General features: G+C 49.8%; 1 non-coding gene across 1 annotated transcript; it reads right to left on the bottom strand.

The window, feature by feature from the left end:
* Window positions 1-1,559: 1,559 nt before the first annotated feature.
* Window positions 1,560-1,751, bottom strand: LOC116970590. Its single transcript, XR_004411208.1, has one exon. It is a non-coding gene; the product is annotated as a U2 spliceosomal RNA (small nuclear RNA).
* Between the last annotated feature and the right edge of the window lie 4,245 nt (window positions 1,752-5,996).

The following is a 5,996-nucleotide window of genomic DNA, read 5'->3' as shown; positions in this document are numbered from 1 at the left end:
TGAGCCACTAGAGATAGTTTAGCTCGTCACCCGACCATGAGGTTTCCTGTGGCTGACCCATAAGGCTTTTTCCTCTCCCTCGGTATTCCTTATTGTGTCGATCTCTAAGTGGGTCATGACACATAAAACGTGGTTCAGGTGGGTATGCCCGGAATTTCATGACTGGACCTGATGTTCCTGGTCTGTTCTGTTTGGCCAACCCTTGAATGGGCATGTGACACTATCTGGTGTTATAACCATGTTGTCCCATCGCAGTAGATGGGAGAGCTGGCTCTTTGTGTTGATGTAAGGCCACCAGCATGTCCATCTTCAGGGTAGGCTGTTCCAGGGTGAGTGACCTGGCTGGTGATCATCCCCTAAGGTATGTCAGGATTTCACTGACATCCCAATTTGGGTGTACCTATTTCTGGGGAATGGATTGATATACCTCTCCTGTATCTGATCACCAGTGAGCGGTACCCAAGTTGAGTAGGCTAACAGAACATGTCCTTCATTGTGGTGAAGACCTGCCAGGAGCTCCAGTACAGTTTTTTGTTATAGTTGAATGTGTAATTCCTGTTTTGGAAAACAGTGTACCATTTCTTGATGCTCCTCATGTATGTTCCCTAGGATATGCGACGGAATGCTGTCATCAGGTTGATAGTGCTGCTGATCCAAGCACAGCAATGGTCTTCCCAATTCTGCAATTCTTTTAATGACCATGTCGAGGATCACTGGGAACCATGCTTGTGGACTTGGTCCACTGTAATTTGCGTAGTACCCGACTGATGAAGCCGTAGAACCTATTGAAGAGGTAGAAGAAAAGGAAACATAGAGATTAGGTTCCCCCCACCCCTCAATACGCGGGAATGTCTCCATTGCCGCTGCCTTGAGATTGGTTTCATGTGACGTAAGTTAGTACGTGGTGATTTAATTGGATATAAGGAATCGATATCTGGTGTCCATATTGCTTAGTAATTTCAGCAAATATTTTTGGTTTAAATGTATGTTTACAGTATTTAGCTCACCTGATAGGTGAGTTACTGATGGTCAAACATGTTTGACGACATACGGTTTCCAATTGTTAATAAATTGTCACCTAATATCGATGTTCTCCGCCCAAGTGGTTTGGTATATGCCACCACTGATGTTGTTATCTTATAAACGAACATGCAAATTTGGTGGATTACTGAGCAAATGCTTCACTAGAATTAAGTAAGTTAATATATAACATGTTTAAGTCAATTCATATTGGCATTAAGTATTACAAGCTCAGTAACACATCAGGACACATAAGATGTTACTCACAACAGTTCGAAGTGTACAACCATAATCCTTCCTGCCGATAAATTCCATGATAACACTACAGATTAATCCATTTGCCCCCATATTACAGAGATAGTTTTGAACACTAGTATCTCAGCTCATAGGAAAGGTACAAAGTTCAGTAGCTGGTAATGCTGCTATATCCCAATTACTTTGCCACGTAGTTGATTGGTGGTTAATGCACCATGACTGATAGTCTTAATGAATACCAGATAACAACGTTGTGGATGGTCAACGTAAATATCTGGATATATATTTTGTGCACCGTTCCCAGAGGCACTGCAATAATGGGTCGATGCGTGGAGTGGACGGAGCAAGCCCCTATTCCATCTCCCTGTTCCAAAATTCAATTTAATATATGGTCCCTAGATAAGGGACGTATCAGATTATTAAACTGATAAGAACAGATACTACACTTGATCTTAGCCAAAAGGCCGAGAAGCGATGCAGCTAAAGCTGTATCCAAGGATAGTTTGTCGTTAATATATAGACATGCCATGACGGAATGTTTCTAAGTGTCAGGGCTAGTTGATTCTGGATAACTTTGACTTAAATGCCGCAACGCTCATCATGGTTACTCCATCCAGGTAATTGCGGTATATCCGAAACTTATATGAGAAGGTACTGAATAGTGTGCATCTTCAAGGTCGATGTCTACCATAAAGTATCCTTGGATCCAATGTAGTAGTTACAAATCCCATGAATGGGTATACCTGGTGAAATACTCAAGTGGTTTATCAACGATGGTGCGACATTCACCATCGTGGGAGGGTAGACCACTTGGGGTGCTTGCTGAATTGGTGGCAAGATATTAATTCTATTCCCCTTGTATTTATTTTTTGGTATATAACTACCAAGAGTGATAGCTTCCTAACCAGGCGTGATTCATCCACCCCTTGTTAGTACAACCCTTAACCTTTATGTGATGGTAGGAACCATACTTATCTGTCTTCATTGTTGTTTTCTTCGGTTTCTGGTTCCTTGTTCTTGTAGGGACGATGTTTGTTGGGGGGTGGCGCATTTTCCCCTGGGGCCTGCTCTGGGCCGTGGCCTAAAATGCTACGGGTTTGGCATGCAGGCCCCGAGCTTTCACCAGTACCATGAGGTAGACGCCCCTGGTGGACACGTAGAGGTACTGCTGTCTGGTTTAGTGTGGTGCTCATTCCAGACTCTGCCCTCTTGTGCCGAATAGTTTGAACACTTCGTCCAGTTTTTTAGGACTGGTTTGGTAAGTGCCAGGTAGCAGGATCTGTGCTTGTGAGGTCGGCGTTCTCATAGTCCTGTTAATTTCATAGATTGAGGGCAGGTTTGTGAGTTCATTTCAGAAGTTATGAGGTATACCGTTGAACAGTAGGGTCATGTGTTTTGCCATACTACCCTGCCCTTCTGGAATGAGCAGGTGGACATGATAGCCGACGTCAGGGTACCAAATGCATTTTTAAAATATTTAGGTTAAATGCGCTGCTCAATGTATCCCCCAATAATGGCGGGCACTTTGAGTAAATGCAATTTAGGGGAGGCTTGATAAAACCAACGCCTCATGGCTACCTGTCTTGGAGAGGTTTTTTGGAAAAGACAGGTAGTAAGCTGGCCATCAGTTGAGACTGAAAAGCCATCTCGCTAGTGGTGGAGCCACATAGCGGCCACATCCAGCAGCTCTTCCTGATCCTGTACCTCAAGCATACTTCCGATATTGTTCAGCCAGTGACCCCTCTTCATGACCAGCCAAGCCACTGGTCACCCCAAAGCTAACCACACTAAGGAGGAAGCGATGGGCAGTGCCTAGGCACTGTGGAGGGTATGCCTGAACCCTCCAGCGAGACTGCCCCTCATGTAGCGTGTCTCGCAGGAGCTCCTGCTCCAGGAGCCGCTCCAGCGGCTCAGGCCGCTGTCTCTCTCCCATGCGGGTGGAGAGACGTCCCCTCCGACAAGTCGGAAGCCACCGGCCGGATGCCTCTTCGGATGGCTGAACATCCAGCCCGGAGCTCAGGCACTATCGGGACTGGCCTCGGCGCGGTGTGGGGATAGCGGAGCGGCCGGTAATTGTTCCTACCGCCTTCTTCTGGAGCTTTTGTGCCTTGTAGTAGCGAGAGCGCCCCTCTAGCAGCGCGTCTCGCAGGCACCTGCTCCGTGAGCCGCTCCAGCGGCTCAGGCGGCTCTCTCTCCCCCCGTGCGGGTGGAGAGACGTCCCGTCCGACATCGGGAACACCTGCCGGATGCCTCTCGAGTGGCTATGCATCCAGCCCGCTGCTCAGGTACTAGCGGGCTGGCCTCGGCACGGTGTCGGGGAATAGAGGAACACCGGGTAACGCTCCTACCGCCTGTTGCTGCCCCCCTCCCCGACGGGAATACGTTCCTCCTTGAACGGGGGACAGTTTTGTTCCAGAGCCTTTTTCTCTGCCTGTTAAAAACACAAGCAGAAAAAGGCTCACCTGTAAAAGAAAACCCGACCTCAGGGTACTCACCTGACGGTCCGGTTCATTCTGTAACTCCCGTTGCAAGCCGCTGTTGCACTGCTGGCGTAATGCCGCGCCTGCGCACTGAGCGGGTTCTTCACGTAGTCACTCACGTGACTCCGAAGTAAAATCGCTTTATTCATTGCATGTAGCTTGGAATTGGATTGCCTGACTCAAGATATCATCCGTGTTATAATGTGTATGAAGGAACTGCAGATGCTAGTTTACACCGAAGATGGACACAAAATGCTGGAGTAACTCAGCAGAACTGGCAACAATTCTGGAGAGAAGGAATGGATTATATTTCGGGTTGAGACCCTTCTTCAGACTGAAGTGTCTGAAAAAGGATCTCAACCCGATACGTCACCCATTCTTTCTATCCGTGTTATAATGTTGGCAGAGGTTCTACCTCCAGCTCAGAGATCCAGAGAACAGAAGCATAAATTTCATGTGAAGGAGGAACGGGTGAGGTTGGCAAACATCAGTAGGAGCCTTGGGAACAGAGATCACAAGTTCTGCAGACTTATATAAAAGAGATTGCTTTGTCTCCTGCAGTGATACAAGATCTTGTTTGATGCTAGACATGGATGACAAAGTGGAGAATACGCAAAAGGAATCCGTACAGGTTGGGCGGCCACGATGGCGCAGCGGTAGAGTTGCTGCCTTACAGCGCTGGAGACCCGGGTTCGATCCCGATTACGGGTGCTGTCTGTACGGAGTTTGGTACGTTCTCCCCGTGACCGTGTGAGGTTTCTCCGAGATCTTCAGTTTCCTCCCACACTCCAAAGATGTACAGGTATGTAGGTTAATTGGCTTGATATAAGTGTAAATTGTCCCTAGTGTGTGTAGGACAGTGTTAATGTGTGGCTGGTCGGTATGGACTCGGTGGGCCGAAGGGCCTGTTTCCGTGCTGTATCTCTAGACTAAACTAATCTAAACTGCACAGGGTGTTCTAATAGACAATAGGTGTCAGAGAAGGCCATTCGGCCCTTCGATCCAGCACTGCCTTTCACTGTGATCATGGCTGATCATCCTCAATCAGTACCCCGTCCCTGCCTTCTCCCTATATCCCTTGACTGCGCTATCTTTAAGAGCTCTATCTATCTATCTCTTGAAAGCATCTAGAGAATTGGCCTCCACTGCCTTCTGAGGTAGAGAATCCTACAGATTCACAACTCTCTGGGTGAAAAAGTTTTTCCTCATCTCCGTTCTAAATGGCTTACCCCTTATTCTTAAACTGTGGCCCCTGGTTCTGGACTCCTCCAACATCGGGAACATGTTTCCTGCCTCTAGCGTGTCCAAACCCTCAATAAGCTTATATGTTTCAATAAGATCCCCTCTCATATTTCTAAATTCCCGTGTATACACAAGCCCATTCTTTCAATATATGACAGTCCAGCCTTCCCGGAATTAATCTCGTGAACCTACGCTGCACTCCCTCAATAGCAATAACATCCTTCTTCAAATTGGGAGACCAAAACACACAATACTCCAGGTGTGGTCTCACTAGGGCCCTGTACAACTGCAGAAGGACCTAGTTACGTTTTTGGTTTTTAGGTTGTGTTTATGTGGGGGGGGGGGGGGGGTGGGGGGTGAAGCGGGGCTTGCTGTCTCTCCCTTCGGGGGAATACGACCTTTTTGTCGCATCCCCCTTCTCTGCCTCCGTCTACGCTGAGGCCTAATGACGGAGCCGGCGACCTCGGGACTCTGGAGGCAGCTGACAGGACTCGCCCTGGGCTCGCTCCCGTGAGGGTGGCCCAGCCCGGAGCTGGAACTGCGCTCTCGTGAGAGCGGCCTGGCGAGGGACTGAGAGACTCTCCCGTGAGGGGCTGTGGCCCGTCGGAGTGGCCCAGCCCGAGGGAGGAACGGCGCTCCCGTCGGAGTGGCCCAGCCCGAGGGAGAACGGCGCTCCCGTCGGAGTGGCCCAGCCCAAGGGTGGAACGGCACTCCCGTCGGAGTGGCCCAGCCCGAGGGTGGAACGGCACTCCCGTCGGAGTGGCCCAGCCCATGGGTGGAACGGCACTCCCGTCGGAGTGGCCCAGCCCAAGGGAGAACGGCGCTCCCGTCGGAGCGGCCCAGCCCAAGGGAGAACGGTACTCACGTGAGGGCGATCCGGCTCGGGGCTGGAACGGTGCTCCGGTGGCTGGGACGGCGTTCTGGCAGCGGTGACCTGAGTCCTGGGTTCAGCCGCGGGCCAGCGGCTGCGTGTGCTGGACTGGAGGGCGGCAGCTTCGA

This window comes from Amblyraja radiata, chromosome 2, assembly GCF_010909765.2.
Source record: "Amblyraja radiata isolate CabotCenter1 chromosome 2, sAmbRad1.1.pri, whole genome shotgun sequence".
Classification (NCBI taxonomy): domain Eukaryota; kingdom Metazoa; phylum Chordata; class Chondrichthyes; order Rajiformes; family Rajidae; genus Amblyraja; species Amblyraja radiata.
The sequence above is the reverse complement of the archived record's forward strand: the minus strand, read 5'-3'. Positions and strand labels throughout refer to the sequence as shown.